This window comes from Nycticebus coucang, chromosome 18 (genome assembly GCF_027406575.1).
Source record: "Nycticebus coucang isolate mNycCou1 chromosome 18, mNycCou1.pri, whole genome shotgun sequence".
In the NCBI taxonomy this organism is placed as follows: Eukaryota; Metazoa; Chordata; class Mammalia; order Primates; family Lorisidae; genus Nycticebus; species Nycticebus coucang.
This window is the reverse complement of record NC_069797.1, coordinates 65,542,236-65,562,845: the sequence shown is the minus strand read 5'-3', so window position 1 is coordinate 65,562,845 and position 20,610 is coordinate 65,542,236. Positions and strand designations below refer to the sequence as shown.

The following is a 20,610-nucleotide window of genomic DNA, read 5'->3' as shown; positions in this document are numbered from 1 at the left end:
AGCAAGCCCGAGCTGCAAACCCTGGAATATTAAAGGCTGTGAGAAATGCTCATTTTTAAAATAAGTTCTTGCTGCCCTTAAAGAGGCATCATGTCCAAAATGAAAAAGTCTTAAGATTCAGGACTTAATAGTTCACGTCTTTGGGATTGTGTCTGATGGAAACTTGGACACAGCTGGGTGTAATTTTGATTTTGAACAGCACGATTTAGAGCACAGATACAGGTGCGCCTGGAGATGTTTTTTGGCCAAGATCTGGCTGAGAAGGAGCGTGGTGGTGGTGGTGGTTTTAAAAAAAATAGTAATTAGGCTATTAGTTGTACAAAGAGAATAATCCCCTTAAGCCTTTTCAAGAAAAAACACTTCTGAAGGATCAAGTATATTTAGAATTAGCCATTATTTATGTAGGTACTCAACCTTTTGGCCATGTTCCTAAGGAGCTGTTTTCCTTTTTTTTTTTTTCTTATTTATTTATTTAGAGACAGAGTCTTGCTCTGTGGCTGGGGCTAGAGGGCCATCGTATCAGTCTGCTCACAGCAACCTCAGACTCCTGGGTTCAAGTGCCCACCACAACACTGAGCTGATTTTTCTATTTTTTTTTTTGCAGTTTTGGGGGCTGGGTTTGAACCCGCCACCTCTGGCATATGGGGCTGGCGCCCTACTCCTTTGAGCCACAGGCGCCGCCCTGATTTTTCTATTTTTTAGTAGAGATGGGGTCTTGCTCTTGCTCAGACTGGTCTCAAACTCCTGAGCTCAAGTAATCCTCCTGCCTCAGCCTTCCAGAGTGCTTGGATTATGGGTGTGAGCCACTGTGCCCCACCTTATTTTTCTTTCTTTTTTTAAAATGTTGGTCATGTCTGTCAGAAACTATCTTATTTTTTATCTTTTATTTTTATTTTTTTGGCCGGGGCTGGGTTTGAACCCACCACCTCCAGCATATGGGACCGGCGCCCCACTCCTTGAGCCACAGGCGCTGCTCCTATCTTATTTTTTAAAAAGGGCGTTCAGCCCTGGTTTTTCTAGCCAAAGTGTCCAAATCCCTGACATCACAGAAGCCTCATCATCTATTTTTCTTTCTTTCTTTTTTTTTTTTTTTAAGACAGAGTCTCACTATGTCACCCTCGGTAGACACAGCTCGCAGCAACCTTCAACTCTTGGGCCTAAGTGATTCCCTTGCTTCAGTCTCCCAAGTAGCTGGGACTATAGGCACCGGCCACAAGGCCCAGCTATTTTGTTGTTATTATAGTTGTCATTGTTGTTTAGCAGGCATAGGCCGGGTTCGAACCCACCAGCACCGGTGCATGTGTCTGGCACCCTAACCACTGAGCTATGAGCGCTGAGCCCATCATCCATTTTTCATCTCAGAATGGCTATGCTGAGTTCCTGTGTTGTCCTGACCTACAATCTCTTCTGTAGACTTGGAGGAGGACCTGGCCCCAGAAACTTCCAGGCCTCTCTTTTGGAAAAAAATTAAGAACAAAAGTAAAAATCACAGTGGCCAAGTGACCACAGAGCTGACGGACTATGATTTCAGGGCTGGAGCTCAGGATCTGCCCTGGGCAGCTCTCGAAATCATAGGCTGGGGTATATAACCTGCCCACCCTGTCTCAGATGAGAGGGCTTTGCTGCCACTCCAAGACATACCTTGGGGTGTGTCTCCTCTCCCAGCAGGATGTTCAGCTTTCTTTCTGCTTCTGTGGGATCTTTTGGAATTAATTGTAAACCACCCACACCTTACAAAACATTCACACTGTTAAGTCCTGGTCGGTGCCCCATGGGAAGTATCACCCTGAAACGAGGCATAAGCACTTTCAAACATGATTTATCTTCTCATTTTTCTTTCTTTCTTTATTTTGGGAAACAGAGTCTCACTTTGTTGCTCCAGGCTGGAGTGCCATAGCATCAGCCTAGCTCACAGCAACCTCAAACTCTTGGGTTCAGACAATCCTCCTGCCTTAGTCTGCCATGTAGCTGGGACTACAGATGCCCATCACAATGCCAGGCTAATTTTTCTATTTTTAGTAGAGACAGGTCTCACTCTTGCTCAGGCTGATTTCAAACTCTTGAGCTCAGGTGATCCACCCACCTCAGCCTCTCAGAGTGCTAGGATTACAGGTGTGAGCCACATCGCACTTTCAAATACCTTTATTTTTGGAATCTCTACTTTCCAAATGGCCTGTGGGAATCCCCGAGTCATCCATGGTATCTGAATTAGCCCAGTGGGAATGTTGTGTCATAGTAATAAATGCTTAAGGATTAGTTTATTTACAGCTTTGAGGGGCTATAAATTACTGCTTTAAATTTTATTTTCCAGGACGCTGATGTTTATGTTGCTATGGTGGTGTGTCTCTTGCTGGGGTGTCAGGATAGCCATTGAAAATAGATAGGCCGAAATAGCAGCCTAACAGGTGGCTGTGCTTTGTGTAGTCATAGCTTTTGTAAAACTATTTTGTGGAAAAGTCCAGAGCAAGTTGATCACACAACTGTGCCCTTAACTGTGTTTTATATGAGCACTTTCTAGAAACACATTTCTCTCCCTTTCCATTTTATATATAGTTTTTTCCCTCTTTTAAGCAGCGCTGTGCCAATTTCCTATAGTAGCCCACAGTGGATGTCCTGTCCTTATTTTGTGTAACTGGAGCCCTTCTCCTAAAAATAGCCCATCTTTTCCTAATGTGATTCTTATTATAGCTGATGTATTCTTTATTTAAAAGAAAGACCTCTTTTTAACATGCCCATTTTAATTGACATATGTTTATTGCATATAAATATATAACGTAACACATGTATAAACATATACCATATAAAACAAATATATTTTCCTGTAGGGTCCAATCCTTAGTGAATGTGGTAGAATAAATTGTTTATTATGTTTTCCCCTGCCAATTATGATCATTTTCTTTCTTTAGAGATAAAATCATAGAAAATGAACGTTAAACCGGTTGAACTTCTTCCCCACTCTAAGAGTCCTTTCTGTAATAATGGTGGATGGTGATCAGTCTTGTCTTTTGGCTTAAATACCACCCACAGCCGGGTGCTGAATCTTTTGTGGTATGATCTCAAAGACTGTCAACTTTGATTCTTTTGACAGTGCTTACTTATGGTTTAGTTGGTATCTGATGCCCTAGAACTTTCAAAATTGTTTCCCTCACTATAGTGACACAAACACAGGCCCCTTCCACTGGCTGAGTCTTTAAATATCTAAAAAAATCTATAATCTTGTCCTTTGGTCTTCTCTTCTGCTGACTTAATACTCCCCATACCTTCAATGATTCAATTTCTGAAATGGTTTTGCGACTCCCTGGCCATTCCTGTGGTTCTTCTTTGTTATTGCCCTTTAAAAAATATTGAACACCGTGCTTTAGAGCCGGGGTCAGCTGACTTTTTCTATAAAGGGCCAGAGAGAAATATTTTAGACTTGCAGGCCATAAGGTCTCTGTTGCAGCTACTCAACCCTGAAAGGAAGCATGGACAATACACAAATGAATGTGCATGGCTGTAGTCCAATAACACTTTATTTATTTATTTTTATTTACTTATTTATTTTTGAGACAGAGTTTTGCTTGTCACCCTTGGTAGGGTGCCATGGTGTCATAGCTCACAACAACTTCAAACTCTTGGGCTCCAGAGATTATCTTGCCTCAGCCTCCGGAGTAGCTGGAACTACAGGCACCTCCCACAACGCCTGGCTATTTTTAGAGGCCAGGTCTCTAGCTCAGGCTGGTCTCTAACAATCCACCCACCTCAGCCTCCCAGAGTGCTGGGATTACAGGCGTGAGCCACCACACCCGGCCATAACATCTTTTTTATGGACATTGGAATTTGACTGTCATATAATTTTGACTTGCCCTGACATATTCTTCTTTAGATTTTTTTCCCAGTCATTTAAAAATGCAAAATCCATTTGTAGGTGTTGGGGCCATACAAAAACAGGTAGAGGGCTGGGTTTGGCTCCTGGGCTGTTGTTTGCTGACCTCTGTGCTGGGAGAATTGGAGGATCAGTGATGAAATCTCTGGAGCTTGAGCTACTTTGGCCTTGTTGATGTGTTAGTGGTAGCCTTGTCATTTTCAGAAGCCAAATCAAATTGCCGGCTGCTTTTGACAGGGTGGTGAGCTACACTTGGCCTTCTACACGTGATCTCCTGGTAAAACTGCCTCTCCAACCTGCGTGTGTGAAATCTACCCAAAATAAGCACCCATACGGTAAGGACAGTAAGTGTAACCACAGGAGTTTGCATGTAAATGCTATGAATGCCATCTGCTGGTTTTAAGTCTCACCGTTTTTTTTTTTTGTTGTTGCCGTCTGGCTGGGGCCGGGTTTGAACCCGCCACTCTTGGTATATGGGACCGGCGCCCTACCCACTGAGCCGCAGGCGCCGCCCACCACCAGCTGTTTTTGATTCCTGCTTCTTTCGATACTGTATTAGCCATTCCCCTTCACTTCGTGGCAGATATGATGAGCATGCGTCCCTGTCTTTCTCCAAGCCACTGACTTTTCAGTAACATCAAAATCATAAATCCAGGTCCTGACTGCTTCCCTTTGTTGCAGAAACCAGTAGGTATTTGGGTGTAGAAATGAAACCCTCACTCATATTAACAAGCTTCAGAATGGAGTAGTCCCTGCTTCCTCATTAGTTTTAATTTTAAAAATAAGGTTCTTATTAGATATTTTGTGAAACAGTTTAACTAAGATTATAATTTAGCATGCAGAGGAGTAAATTCAATGATAAAGCCAATTTTTAAGAAGTGTATAAATATTTAATTGAAATTACATATTTGTTCCTGTGGATATTTACTTAGCACGCTGGAAGGGAAGATGCAGAGGTCTAGCATCTGTGGAACTTTCTAGTGTAACAGACCCAATGTGTTAATCATCTCATTTCATCTTTTTTAAAAATTATTTTTATTTTTATTTATTTTTTTTTTTGTAGAGACAGAGTCTCACTTTATGGCCCTTGGTAGAGTGCCGTGGAATCATACAGCTCACAGCAACCTCCAGCTCCTGGGCTTAAGCGATTCTCTTGCCTCAGGCTCCCGAGTAGCTAGGACTACAGGTGCCTGCCACAGCACCCGGCTATTTTTTTGTTGCAGTTTGGCTGGGGCTGGGTTTGAACCCACCACCCTTGGCATATGGGGCCGGCGCCCTACTCACTGAGCCACAGGCACCACCCTTTTATTTTGTTTTTTAATACAGAGCCTCAAGCCATCACCCTGGGTAGAGTGCCATAGCTTGACAGCTCACAGCAACCTCCAGCTCCTGGGCTTAAGTGATTCTCTTGCCTCAGCCTCCCAAGTAGCTGGGACTACAGGTGCCCACCACAATGCCCAGCTATTTTTTGTTTGTAGTTGTCATTGTTGTTTGGCAGGCCTGGGCTGGATTCAAACCTGCCAGCTGTGGTGTATGTGGCTGGTGCCTTAGCCGCTTAAGGTACAAATACTGAGCCTTATTTTTTTTCCCATTTAAAAAAATTTTGGGGGGCTCTGCACCCATAGCACAGTGGTTCTGGCACCGGCCATGTACACCGAGGCTGGTGGGTTCAAACTCGGCCCAGGACAGCTAAACAACAATGATAGCCGCGACAAAAAAATAGCCAGGTATTGTGGCGTGTGCCTGTAGTTCCAGCTCCTCGGGAGGCTGAGGCAAGAGAATCGCTTAAGCCTAAGAGTTTGAGGTTGCTGTGAGCTGTGACGCAACAGCACTCTACCAAGGATGACAAAATGAGATTGTCTCAAGAGACAGAGTCTCACTATGTCGCCCTGGGTAGGGTGCTGTGGCGTCACAGCACACAGCGACCTCAAACTCTTGGGCTCTAGGGATTCTCTTGCCTCAGCCTCCCCAGGAGCTGGGACTACAGGCATCGGCCACAATGCCTGGCTATTTTTAGAAATGAGGTCTCGCTTTTGCTCAGGCAGGTCTCCAACTTCTGAGCTCAGGCACTCACCCACCTCGGCCTCCCAAAGTATTAGGATTACAGACCTGAGCCACTGTGCCTGGCCCCATCTCATTTCATCTTTGCAATTATCTTCCAAGGTGGAGCCTATTATCTCCATTGTATAAATATGGAAATGGAGGCTCAGAGAATTTGCCCGAGTCACCCAGGTAGTTAATGGCAGAGTTGAGTTTGAATCCAGGGCTCTTTGTCTACAAATTCCGTGTGCTTTTTTACAACACCATTATTATTTTCTGTAGCCAAAGAGAAGTAGACATGAATTCATTATCACGTAAATTGTATCAAGGTACTAAGTACCCTAAAATGGATATATGTTTCTGAGTTATTTACTGGAATGATACATTCAGAAGCGTATGTGCCAGACACTGTGATATAAATGAAGGATATTGATCTCTTTAGTGGAAAGAGACTGTTAAAATTATTTGTACTTGCCATTCTTTGGTAAAACTGGGAACATAGATACAATTTTAGATTACCTTCCAGCTATTATAAATCTTGAGGGAAACCTTGATTGTTTTTAGAAAGCTTCTGTGTCTGCCTAGACGGTATCTTGCAAACAGGCACTTCAAGATGTCATTATATATGAATATTCAGAAACTAAGATGTAATAGAGCCGAGATAAGAAAGTGAGATAATCTTAAGATGTCATTAAGTCAGGGTTTTTTGTTTTTTTTTTTTTTAAGATCAGAGTCTCACTCTGTGGCCCTTGGTAGAGTGTTGTGGCACTCTCACAGCTCACAGCAACCTCCAGCTCTTGGGTTCAGGCGATTCTCTTGCCTCAGCCTCCCGAGCAGCTGGGACTACAGGTGCCCACCACAACACCCAGCTATTTTTTGTTGCAGTTTGGCCGAGCAGGGTTCAAACTCACCACCCTCGGTATACGGGGCCAGTGCCTTACTCACTGAGCCACAGGTGCCACCCTAAGTCAGGGTTTTAAAAATACATGACTTGCAGTGAAAAAGGAAGCCTGGTAAACAAGCTCCTTACAGTTCACTATGCATGCTCTAATCCTATGAGTCCTTAAAAGCAGATTTACAAAGGGGAAATGAAATCTATTTTCAAACCAAAATTTTAAAGTTCCATGTAAAATATATTTACTGTTTTAATTGTTTAATTTTATGAAATGGGTTGCCTTTTTATTGAGATGGAGTGCCATGGTGATCTAGCTCACAGCAACCTCAAACGCCTGGGCTCAAGTATATCCTTCTGCCTCAGCCTCCCAAATAGCTGGGACTATAGGTGCCTGCCACGATGCCGGATAGTTTTTCTATTTTTCGTAGGGACGGGTCTCGCTCTTGCTCAGGCTTGTCTTTTTTTTTCTTTTTGAGACAGAGTATCACTTTGTTACAGATTCCTGGGCCCAAGCAATTCTCTTGCCTCAGCCTCCTGAGTAGCTGGGATTACAGGCACCTGCCACCATGTCCAGCTATTTTTAGAGACAGGGTCTCACTCTAGTTCAGGCTGGTCTTGAACTCATGAGCTCAGGCAATCTGCCGGCCTCACCCTCCCCAAGTGCTGGGATTATAGCAGTGAGCCACTGCGCCTGGCCAAAATGGGTTACTTAAAACGAACAGCTGGTTCTGGGAATGACAAAACCTTTGACAAGATTATTCTATGAGTAAATTTGAGCTGGTGGACACTCATGGTTTAGATTATGTGTCCTCAGAGGATTGTGATCGTTGCCTTTCTTATCCTTTGACTCCCAGCAGTGGCTCATCTTACAGTCCTTTGCACGAGGTCCCTGGTTAGTTGAGGCTGACCACCAGCTTAGGGTCATTTAAATTCAGATTTAATTTTGAGTTGATTGTGGCTTTTTTTTAATATTTGTTTTTTGTTGACTATTGAATAGGCATGAGTATATCCATAAATCCAATGCCTGGCTTAGTAAGTAGAATGTTACAAGTTCGTTTGGCAGTCTCTCTGTTTCTTCCTGATCCCAGGCCCCGTACATATGGCACATTGGGGGATGTAGTCTCCTATTAAAATGTTAAATTGAGATAGTAATTCACACACCATAAAATTAACTCTTTTACATAGATGTACAGATTAGTGGTTTTTAGTATAGTCCAAAGGTTAGGCAGCCATCACCACTATTCAGTACTAGAACATGTCCTTTTTTTCTTTTTTTCCTGTAGAAATAGGGTCTTGCTCCTGCTGTGTTGCTCCTGCTTCAGCCTCCCAAGTAGCTGGGACCGCAGGTGCACACCACTGCATGCAGCTGATTCTAGAATGTTTTCATTGATCCCCAAAGAAACCTTATACCCATTGGCCATCACTCCTCCCTCCCCTCTTTCTCCCAACCACCAGCAACCACCAATCTACTTCCTATCTCTATGGATTTGCCTATTCTGGACATTTCATATAAATAAAATACACACTATGTATTTGACTTCCTTTGCTTTGACTTTTGGCGTTTCACTTCTTGGGCTTTGCATGTGTTTCAGAGGTCTGCGTTGCAGCATGGAGCAGTAACTTCATTCCTTTTTCTATGGCCTGATAATAATTCATTGTATGGCTATACAACATTTTGTTTATACATTCATTCGTTGATAGACTTTTGGGTTGTTTCCACCTTTTGGCTATTATGAACAATGCTGCTGTGACCATTCATGCACAAGCTTTTGTTTAAACACCTGCTTCAGTTATTTTGGACATGTCCAATGTCCACCTAGGGGTGGAATTGCAGCGTCAAGTGGTAATGCACGTTTAGCTTTGTGAGGACCTGCCATGCTGTTTTCATGACTGCAGCATTTTACATTCGTACCGACAGTGTATGAGAGTTCTAGTTTCCCTAGTTTCTCATTCCCCTAATGTCTAATAATGTTGAATATCTTTCTCCTTCTGCTGCTTGTGTATCTTCTCCGAAGACACGTCTATTCCAATCCTTCGTCCAGTTTTTAATCGTGTTCTGTGCCTTTTATTGTTGGGTTGTAAGAGCCCTTTATTTATTCTGGAGGCTGGACTCTGATCAGATATTTGATTTGCAAATGTTTTCTCCAATTCTATGGGTTGTCTTTTCACTTTTTTTTTAAAATTGTAAACTTCGAAGCACAAAAATTTTAAATTTTTAAAGAAGTTTTAAAATTTATTTTTATTTCTTATGTCAGATGGCTAACATGCTGATGACATGCTAATGTTATAACAAGGTCTGAGAGAAACACATCACACACGTGAGGGTGACAAACTAATCACCGTGCTTATGAACCGCAGAAGAATCAGAAGTTGTAAATTTTTTTTTTTTTTATTTTAAGACAGTGTCTCAATTTGTCCCCCTCAGTAGAGTGCCCTGGAGTCACAGCTCACAGCAACCTCCAACTCTTGGGCTTAAGCGATTCTCTTGTCTCAGCCTCCCAAGTAGCTGGGACTATAGGCGCCCGCCACAATGCCCAGCTATTTTCTTGTTGCATTTGTCATTGTTGTTTAGCTGGCCGGGCCAGGTTCAAACCTGCCACCCTCAGTGTATGTGGCCGGTCCTATAACCACTGAGCTATGGACGCTGAGCCAGAAGTTTTAAATTTTTATGAAGTCTAGTATATCTTTTTCCTTGGATTCCCTTGTACTTCTGTGTTTAATATCTAAGAAACCATTCCCTAGCCCAAGGTCACAGAGTTTTACACCCATGTTTTCTTCTAAGAGTTTTATAATTTCAGTTTTTCCTTTTAGGTGTTTGGTCCATTTTGAGTTAATTTTTGTATTAACATACGGAGCGAGGGTGGGAGTACACATTTGTTCTTTAGGACGCGTATGTATATCCATTTGTCCCAGCATTATTTTTTACTTCTTGTATTGCCCGTAGCTTGCTCTTTTTCACTCAACATTTTAATACTGAGATTGATGCGTATAACTGCAAAGCATCCATTTCTGTAATGGCTTTATAGTATCTTTTATAGGAATCTGCCAGAAGGTGTTTATCCATTCTTCGTTTCATACCCATTGGGTTGTCTCCAGAGGTTGCTATTATGAACACTGTTGCTGGGAGCACATGGGAACGTCTCTTGATCACTGTCTGAGTTTCTCTCTGGAGTTTATGCCTGGCAGTGTAGAGTGTGCACGTTTCCCAAAGTGATTGTAATAGTTTTGCTGCTATTGGCAGTGTCTAAGACTTACATTTGGGGAAAACTTAGTTTTAAGCACTCTGTTCTGTGTCTCTTCAAAAAAAAAAAAAAAAGTCACCATTACAACGAAGACAGTAGTATTTGCAAGTGAAATCTGCCTTGTAGGACTCTGATATTTCATTAGTAAGAATTATTCTACCCAAGCAAAAGGCCAAGAGCTAGAAAACCTAGTATGCAATTGGCATCTCGTTACATTTTCAAATATTAGTGTGCAGCTTAAACAGATCTTTGGCTGATGAGGTGGGAAAGGTTTTTGCTGGCCGTAGATGAGCCTTTGTATTACCGCAACAAAACCAGCTTACTACGCTCTCTTATGTAGGGTCTAGAGCAGCGGTTCTCAACCTGTGGGTCGTGACCCCTTTGTAACAATGAAAATACATCCTGCATATCAGATATTTACATTATGATTCATAACAGTAGGAAAATTACAGTTATGAAGTAGCAACAAAAATAATTTGATGGTTGGGGGTCACCACAATATGAGGAACTGTATTAAAGGGTCGCGGCATCAGGAAGGTTGAGAACCACTGGTCTAGAGCAAGTAATATGTAGTAGTTGGCAGAATCAGGGTGTGGAGAGGATGGGGAACGGATGCTTCTCTTTCTTGGTACCTACTTATTAACCTATAATGGTTGTGCTATAACAAAGTCATGCCCACCGGATGAGACAGCTGTCCTATCTCATTATCTCATTGTACACCATCATATCATGGGAAAAGGGTGAGGGATAACAGAGCTGGGTGGGTATGTAGTGCTCAGAAACTTAAAGGAAGTTTTTTGTTGTTGTTGTTGTTGTTTTTTTTGACAACCTGGGGTTGGGTGCTATGGTATCATGACTCAACAGCAACCTCAAACTCTTGGGCACAAGCGATTCTCTTGCCTCAGCCTCCCAAGTAGCTGGGACTACAAGTGCCCGTCAGAACGCCTGGCTGTTTTTAGAGACAGGGTCTTGCTCTTGCTTAGGCTGGTCTTGAACTCCTGAGCTCAGACAATACATCTGCCTCGGCCTCCCAGAGAGCTAGGATTATAGGTATGAGCCACCATGCTGGGCAGAACCTTGAAGGAGTCAGAAATGCTCTCTGGGGTTGGGAAAATCTACTACTTATAAGGAAAGGGAGCCATACCTGGAAAGCACAGCAGGTTTGTTCCAGACCCTGGCCAATAGGGATGGCCACTGGTGGGGAAGAAAGACCTGTGGAAGCAGGTGGGTGGGGAAGGCAGTCAGGCTGCCTGGCAGAGTCAGAGACTTGTGGGGAAGTGCTCCAGCTTGGAGCTGGTACTCTGGACAGGATGCCACTTCTCAGGCAGGAGTGACCGCAGGAGAAAGGAGGAGATTGACAAGGTGCCCCAGCCTGAGGGGCACTTGTGTTTTGAGTAGGTCACCGGGCCTATATTAAAGAAATGGGAACTTGCCTGTGAGGAGGCAACTCAGTCCCCAGGAGCAAGGCCATGACTAGTTGTTAGAACTGGTGCACAGTGTCAAAAGGTGGGTGGACTTTACTCCTCACACAGGGAGTTAATAGTGGCTGTCATTTGGGAGGTCCTTAATCTGGGCTAAACATTTATGTATATTAATTGGTTTAATCAACACAATGATCTTAGGAGGTGGATTCTACTCCTGTCCTATGTTATACATGGGAAACGGAGGCACAGTGAGGTGAGTAGCAGAAGTAGGATTTGAACGCAGACATTCTGGTTCCAGAGTCTAAGCCAGTGATTTTCAGCTGGTGTGCTGTGAGAGGAACGCAGGTGTGCCACAAAAAATTTTAAAGACCATTAAATTATTTTTGAAAGATGTTCAAAGCATAGTATGTATATATTTTTTAAATCTATATAATTTAAGCATTCTGTGGAAGTTTAACTATAGGTTCAAGTGTGCTGTGAGATAGAAAAGGTTGAAAAACACTGTTCTAATGTCCCTCACTATAGTACTGTGCTACTAGTTTTTCTCTAAGAAAAACCATGGTTGCGCCTGGAGCAAGGAGTAGGGCGCCGACCCCATATGCCGGAGGTGGTGGGTTCAAACCCAGCCCCGGCTAGAAACTGCAAAAAAATAAAAAATAAAAAAAAAGAAGAAGAAGAAAAAAAGAAAAAGAAAAACCATGGTTTGGTGATTCAAACAGGCTTGTTTCTAATCCTCACGGCAACCTCAGGGAGGGTCTTCACATCTCCCCACGCATACTTTCTCCCTTTACCTTTTTTCTTTATGACCTTATACAGGTCAACTGAATTGATCAGGGCCCATACTTGCCTTATTTATAAAATGAGAAGCCTCGTTTGCAGATCCTGTGTGGAAATGCCTCACCCCATTGCCTGGGCCCATCAGTAAGGACTCAGTAAATACACATTAATACTGCTCCTACTAGTAATAATAAACCTTTCCAAACTGAGCATAGGACTTGGCCGGTGGCCTGGGGCTGGGTTTAATGTGTACTGAGGATCAAGTAGTTTACTTAGAGGAGATGAGAGATGGGTCAGAATTCCAAGCAGGTACTGACAAAACCAGGTGCTCATGGCACAAGCGCCAGGATATTTGGAACTAACCAAGTTTTCCAACAAAGCTAGAGACTAGATTAAAACCTCAATGACCTCATCCCTCTTCCCAGTAATTAGACTCCTGATCGGCTGTGACCTTACCTTAAGTAGAAACTGCAACCTAAAAGGGAGGACATTGGAAGACAGCTAGGTCTGCTATTTTATTTTCTTACACATTTCTCTTTATACTTAAATTCCTTTTTCCTTTCCTTACATTGTTTCCCATTTGCAAATTTCTTTCTAGGTCCTATCAATAGTCTCTACCTTACAGTTTTCCTTTGTAATGTGTTGGCTGCTTGATACATCAGTTTATTTGAGAATTTTAGAGTGATGAAGGAGAAATGGAAAGGAAGGAATAGAAAGAGATGGCCTCAGGAGAATTACATTTCTGTTTTTTGCAGTTTTTGGCCTGGGTCAGGTTTGAACCTACCACCTCTCGTATATGGGGCTGGCACCCTACTCCTTGAGCCACAGGCGCTGCCCCAAGAATTAAATTTCTTGTTCCTCTTTTTCTGATATGAAACCAAATCTGGAGGTTAGATCATCCATAAAGAGAGAGTTCAGTGTTTTTCAAACTTCCTGCTCATAAGAGTGACTTGGAGTGGAGTGGTGGGTCCTGACTCAGGACTGAAGAACCAGTGTTTTTAACACTCTCCATGAGTGTAATATTATATGGGAGTCAAGCTTAAACATTCTTTCTTTCTTTCTTTATTTTTCTTTTGTTGAGACAGAGTCTCACTATGTCGCCCTGGGTAGAGTGCCACGGCATCACAGCTCACAGCAACCTCAAACTCTTGGGCTTAAGCGATTCTCTTGCCTCAGCCTCCCAAGTAGCTGAGACTATAGGTGCCTGCCACAACACTCGGCTATTTTTTGGTTGCAGTTGTTATTGCTGTTTAGCAGGACCGGGGTGGGCGCAAACCCACCAGCCTTGGTGTATGTGGCTGGTGCCCTACTCACTGAGCTATGGGTGCCGAGCCAAACTTAAACATTCTTTAATAAAGCCATGGAGTTTGACCCATTAGCTGAGCTATAGAATTATTGAATATTCTTAGCATTGATATAAAATACACTTTACAATGTGCTTAAATATTTTTTATTATGGAAAAGTTTAAAGCTACATAAAAATAGAGAGAATGGTGTACTGAGCCCCTATGCGTATGTTTACCTAGCTGTACCAACTTTCAACCCATGATCAAGTATGAGGTGCTTTTGAAAGAGAAGGGAAGAGGGGCAAAAATCAAAAATGACTATGCTCGCCTTGTTTCTATACCCTGAACCAGATGTCCGTCCATAGGTGACTGCATGAACACATAGTGTATCCTTTCAATGGAATACTATTCAGCAGTAGAGGGAAATGAACTATTTATACACACACAACACCAGGGCAGAAGTTCCAAATAATTACACAGAGTGAAAAAAAGCTAGGCCCAAAAAAAGATATACACTGTATGAGTTACTTCTAGAAAATTCTATTCATATAAAATTCTAGGGGGTCTGCAAATCACATTCCAAGGGCGCCAGTTCCAGCCTGCCACCAATTCTTTTTTTTTTTTTGTCTTTTTGGCCTTTTTGTTTTTATTCTTTCTCCATCTGCAAGTACTGTCATTCTGGTGGCAGGTTCACCTGAAGGCTGCATCTTGAGTTTGTAACAGCATCTGGGACCGTTCTGTTCAATTTTAATAGGAGAAAACTTCTTTTTCTTTTGACAAATAATATGCACCAGCATCAGGGATGAGTAAGGTTTTCAAGTGAACAGGCGGAGATGAGCGTGTGGCTCCCGCAAACCCAGCCTCCCCCCGGGGCAGAGGACTGGTCCCAGGGCCCTGACCACATGCTGGAGGTAGGAGGACCGCAGATGAGGGCGCGGGCAGGCAGGTGAGTGCTGCAGACTGAGGTGGGCAGAAGGGACTGAGGAGTAAAGACGCGGGATGAGAGAGGAAAAGACGTGGGGTCAGGGAGGAGACAAGAAAAGGGGCCGCTGTAAGGTACAGATGAAATAGCCCCAGCCAGATGGCACTGGGGTGACACCCGGCACTGCCTGGGAGGAGGCTGTTCCTCCACCTCCATAGAATCACAAAAGGCAAACGAGAGGTTATTCCAGCAATTCCCAAGATGCTTCTTCCCATGTGCTACACTAGACACGGAGCTTAGGGCGCAACGCCTGAGTGAGAGCTGTCGTGCACCCGCAGTGACACTAAGGGCAGGCTCTGCGCAGGGCCCACCGCCTCACTGCACACTCTGAGCTGGGTGTCCTCTGGAACTAACGGCAGCAGCCTGCCACCTATTCTTGTAAATAAAGTCATATTGGAACCCAACCACACTCACTCAGTTACGTATTCTTTATGGCTGCTTTTATGCAGCAATGGCAGAATTTAGTAGTTGTCATAGAGATCTGATGGTCTGCAAAGCTGGAAATATTTATTCTCTGATTCTCTTTCTTTCTAATTTCTTTTAGAGACAGGGTGTCACGCTCTCGCTCAGGCTTGAGTGCAGTGGCATGATCATAGCTCACTGGAGTCTTGAATTCCTGGGCTCAAGCGATCCTCCAGCCTCAGACTCCCTGTAGCTGAGACTACAGGTATGTGCAACCATGCTTGGCTAATTAAAAAAAATTTTTTTGAAGGCCAGGTGTTGAGGCTCACGCCTGTAACCCCAGCATTCTGGGAGGCCGAGGTGGGTGGATTGCCTGAGCTCAGGAGTTGGAGAGTAGCTTGAGCCAGAGTGAGACCTCATCTCTAGAAAAATAGCAGGGCATTATGGCGGGTGCCTATAGTTCCCAGAGGCTGAGACGAGAAATTTTTATTTATTTATTTATTTATATTTTGTAGAGACAAGGTCTTGTCATGCCACCCAGGCTAATACTATCTGATTTTTTTTTTTAAATTGTCGGGTGGCGCCTGTGGCTCAAAGGGGTAGGCCGCTGGCCCCACATACCAGAGGTGGCAGATTCAAACTCAGCCCTGGTCAAAAACTGCAAAAAAAAAAAAAATTGTCAAGGTTTGGCGCCTATAGCTCAGTGGTTAGGGTGCCGGCCACATGCACTGGGGCTAGTGTGTTCGAACCTGGCCTGGGCCTGCTAAACAAAAAATTAAAAAAAAAAAAAATAGCCAGGTGTTGTGGAGGGCGGCCGTAGACTCAGCTACTAGGGAGACTGAGGCAAGAGATCACTTGAATCCAAGAGTTTGAGGTTGCTGTGACCTGTGACTCCACAGCACTCTACTGAGTGCAACGTACTGAGACTCTGTCTCAAAAAAGAAAAGAAAAAGTTTGTCAAGCCCTGGTCAGACAGTAAACAACAAAAAATAATCACAGGTAGGAAGAGTGACAAATCGTGATTAGTGCTATGTCTATAGAGAATAATGGGGGCAAAGGGCAATCTATTAATATGTGAGCAGGGTGCTTCCCAGGCATCTAAATTTGCTGTTGTTTCAGAACACCCACCATTTTCCAAGTAGCTTCTGTTTTTCTGCTGGATGCCTTTGCACATTCTCTTGATCTTTTATGCTCTGTGTTGCCATTGACTACTGTCAAAATTCTACCTGCCCTCCAGGGCCCAGCTGAAATGCTACATTCCCGGGGAAGGTTTTCCAGTCTCCTCGGCCCTCCTTCATATCACTCCTGCTTTTCTTCAGCTCATCAGACTCTTTGGGTGTCACTCCCATAAATTTCCTAATAACAAGAACCATGTCACATTCTCCGAATCCCTTGGATCAGCACCGTCTCTTTGAGAATCCAAGTCTAAGCCCCCTTGTGTGACATGTAAAGTCCTCCTGAACCGATTTTGTCCTTCCCTCCCAACCTGAGCTCCAGCCAAATCAAACTGCAGCTCCCCAAATGTACTATGTAGTTAACGGTTAATATCTCTTCTTTTTTATTGCCTTCGTGCTCTCAAAAATCAGAGCTAATGAAATGTTGGCTGTTACAATTAGGTGGATGGGGTTATAAAATGGCCTTACGATGGCCTTAATAAATGAAATCTAAAATATTACATTTTCCTGCACCCAGAAACTCATTCTGACTTTATTTTGTCTGAAGCTTTATAACATTTTCTGAAGATCATGTTGTACTCGCCTTTCTTCTGTATGTTTTGCAAGGAACTTTGGGCAAAAAAGCAATGATGTCTCAATTTAGACGTGGTACAGGTGCAACAGCCACGTCTTTCAGAGTGAAAACATTGACATTTTCATTGTACTGCCATTCTTCACTTTTCTTTGCTGGTGTGTTGAAGAACAGTTGTTAAATACAAGGCATGGTAATGTCCCTGTTATGTTATAGATGAATATGGAAAAATAGCACAGCGAGTGTGGCTGTGACTGGAGTCTCATTAACTCAGGTACCAACTTTGAACAATTCATTTATTTTTCCAAATAAGACTTTGTCCCTTTTTTTTTGTATGTAAATGTACGTACCTCTTCTCACTGTGTTGCTATGCTATTTGCGGTTTACCAATGATAAGATTAGATTAAGAGTTTTTCCTTTTTTGCTAAGGATACATAAACCTAGGAGAAACGGGGTGGTCATGGGAGCTGGGGCAGATGCAGTGTCCTTCTGCCTACATTCCTTGGCTCCCAGCCTCTTGTCCTGGTTCCCCAATACGGGGATGTTGGTTGATGCCAACCTGGAGAGAGGGACCTACTGTATGCAAGAAGTTCAAGTTTTCTTATACCACATTTCTCTTTTATCCAACTTGGTACCTACATCACCATGCAAGAACAATTTACTTCAATGATCTATGCCCTTGACACAGTCACAACACTCAGCAGGCATCTTCTTGGCTATTTGTTTTGAGACAGTCTCACTTTGTCACCCTGGGTAGAGTGATGTGGTGTCATAACTCACAGCAACCTCAAACTCTTGGGCTCAAACGATCTCTTGCCTCAGCCTCCCAAGTAGCTGGGACTACCGGCATCTGGCTAGTGTTTTGTATTTTTAGTAGAGACAGGGTCTCACTTTTGCTCAGACTCGTCTTGAACTCTTGAGCTCAAGTGATCCACCTGCCTCAGCCTTCCAGCGTGCTGGGATTACAGGCATGAGCCACCATGTCCAGCCTTTATCTTCCTTGTCAGCAGGGATGGCAGTGGCAGAGCTGACTTAACCTACAACGTTTTGGTTGCTTCCTGGCTTTTCTAAAGCCCATTGTCCTCCAAACCTGTAATATTTAAAGACCTGATTTGAATGTCTTATATTTTCTGTGAAATGCAGAATATGTTCTTCTTTGGGCCGTATTTGCATTTTCATACTCGTTAAGTTACTTCTCCATCAGCTGTCCCCCTGCTAGCAGACTTTTGCAGTTGGTGCCATGGAAAGGTTTCCCTCGGGCTGGGAGCTCGAGCTCCTTAAAGTCAGTGGAATGAGGCAACACATTTCAGATATCCTTTCTTTGGGAAGTGCAAGATGTGAGTCTTCTTACTGACAGGTGATTTGGATCTTAAGCCTGCCAGGTACACGACCTTATTATCAGGGGATGATTAGGTAGCTGATTAAGGTGTTTACTGTGTTGTTGACTGCGTAAAGTGCCCGGTACCTATTGGATAGGAAATTTCTAGCTTGTTCATTCAATTGGTCTATTTGTGGCAGTGCAGGTCTGCCAGTCATGGGAAAAGATGGTTTTACATTGAAATGGAGTATTCTAACTTTGGCTCAGTAAGTAGTGACCTAAAAATTACACTGCAGGAAAAAGCACAATTTCAGTGTTTCGGGCAATAAAGTTTCTATCACAAGAGAATCACATTTTTTATTCTTTGGTTAGGCAGGCAGATTTCTCTATGTTCTGTGAAACTCTGTTCCCACAGAGGAGGAACAGAACAAGGAATCACATCTGGGGATGGTGGTATTTTAGGTATTTTGCTTAATAAAATCATGGTGAAGGTGAACACCTGGACCAGGGAAAATGGAGCTGGATGGATGCCTTGAGTGTGTTCAGAGAGGTCTGGGAGAACTTTGTGCTGCATATATAGGTAGGTGCAGCTGGCCTCACAAAATTGCTACTGGGGAGTTTCATGCAAGTTTACCAGGTAAGGGGCAGAGGACAGCAACCTCTTGGTCCAGATTAACACGGATTGGTAACTCCGTGCTTATCAAATAGACACTGTGGCTCTCAATTATAAGTAAAAGGATGCTTGGGGAAGAAAGAGAAAGGAAGAAAAATAATGAGAAGGCAAAAAGATAGCAGCAGGAGCTGTCACAGAGAGGCAGAGAAGGTGTGAGAGAGAACACAGGTACATGTGGTGGGAAAGTGGAAGCTCTCCCAAGGGTTCCATCAGCTCCATCCTCACTGGCACAGATTCTAGAAGTTTCCTATTTCTGGAGTAGAGCACAGACATGATGCATTTCCTACTAAGACAGATTTATATCCAGGAAACATCATCTCAAGTTGCAGTGCCAGGCTCTGTGGACTCTTCCCTGTATCACTGCTTCAGAGAAGAGGGTGGATTCAGCACAGACTTCAGACAGAAGAGCTGGCTAGTCTGTCCTGCCTACTTGGACCGCTTGCTAGTTTTGACCTTACATAGAGTATCAGGAAGATTCTGAGACAGAGAAGATGGTCATTGTTCTGAATTACACACTGCAAGTTGACTCATTTGGAAAAAATGTATGTGTATTTTTTGCTCTAGAACCTTCCCCATCTGGCTGTCCATCCATCAGGCACAGAAGTTGTAATAGACAAGTTGTGCTCTCGTTTTGCTTTCTGCTCTTCGGGCCTGTCATCAGTCTGTCTCTGATCCCCAAGCGGTGGCAGAAACAAGCAAAGCTTTTCAGAGTGGAGCTAAAAAAGGCACTCCATGGAAGGGAATATATTTTATTGATTAATAATTAGAGAGTCTTTTTATAGCATGTTTTTGTAGTCATCATGATTTCAAAACCTCCAGCGGAAGAGTCTCAGGAATTACCAAGTCACAGCTTTTCGGCAGTGCCCCTAAATGTAGCCAGAAGCATGGGAACAAGAAAAAAATCACAGTGCCTAGTCAAATCTCTCAATTCTTGAGGGGTACACAGAGAGTAGCCTCTTCGGTTTTTCTGCTGGTGGTTTTATGTCCGTTGCATTTCCTGACTTGCGATATAGTTTCTTGTCATAGAAGCTCAGACTTAAATTTTCCAGTGTTTCATCAGATTAAATCACCAGCCCTCTATATACACAGCCTGTATGCGCTGTAAAGAAAATCACAAATATCTAATGTGGGGGCCTAATTTATTGTGAAGCTGCTAAGAATTTCACCAGCCATGAACGATGCATGATCTGTGACGTTTACTAGAACACACTTGGTACCAGTCTCTTTTGAGGACTCTGTAGGGTGCAGAGTCCTGGGTGCAGAAGGGAAGGTGACATTTCAGGAAATCTCTGCACACTCCTCCCTGGCATCCTCCCTTCCAGGTAGGCCGAGAGAAGGTTTTCTTCTCTGTGGTGCTAGTGAGAACTTGGCAGGTGGAGCAAGTACTGTTAGTTTTTCATCCCCTGTTGGATTCATCCACACATACAGCCCATATATAGGATGGATGTCTTTTCCTTTGGTGCCAAAGACTTGGGAACAGAGAACGGTAACATTTGAAGCCCCCTTTTGTGGTGCCAAACTTCGCACAGGGTGGTGTTGGGAAAGAATCAGGTTGCTCTGCCCGACAGACACCCTCTCCCAGGTTATGGCTGTTGTTAAGTCACGTTCTGTGGAACCCCACACTCGCTCTACCCTGGCTTTAACTGCTCCCTGACCTTAGCGAACTTATCTTAGTGCTCCTATGCCTTGGTTTCCCAGTCTCCTTGAAATGTGGCAAAGAAGCAGTGTCCGTTTGTCTAGCACACATTTATGAAGTTCTGGGAAAACAGTGTGCGAATGAGCCAGCACATCCTTCCTTGATGGACTCACAGTCTAATAGGGCCGAGGCAATTAGAGGCCTTCCAGGAATAATATTGAGAGGTAAATCCCACATGTAGGTGACACATGAGGCCAACAGGAAATGACCTCGAATTAAAGTTAAGATTCACAGTGTGAGGTGTGCTGAGAATCTGCGAATCCT

The 20,610-nt window shown here is 43.5% G+C and overlaps 1 protein-coding gene and 1 pseudogene across 3 annotated transcripts in view; one reads left to right on the top strand and one right to left on the bottom strand.

The window, feature by feature from the left end:
• Positions 1-20,610, top strand: part of PITPNC1 (phosphatidylinositol transfer protein cytoplasmic 1) — a 278,262-nt gene that overhangs the window by 17,259 nt on the left and 240,393 nt on the right. The window contains exon 1 of one of the 3 annotated variants that reach the window (XM_053570826.1): positions 3,959-4,200. The exons of the other annotated variants lie outside the window; for them this stretch is intronic. The gene's annotated coding sequence lies outside the window, so the exon portion shown is untranslated. Of the gene's footprint in view, positions 1-3,958; positions 4,201-20,610 lie in introns of those variants that run through there. 3 annotated transcript variants of the gene reach the window in all.
• LOC128571498 (uncharacterized) lies at positions 9,050-9,164 on the bottom strand (annotated as a pseudogene).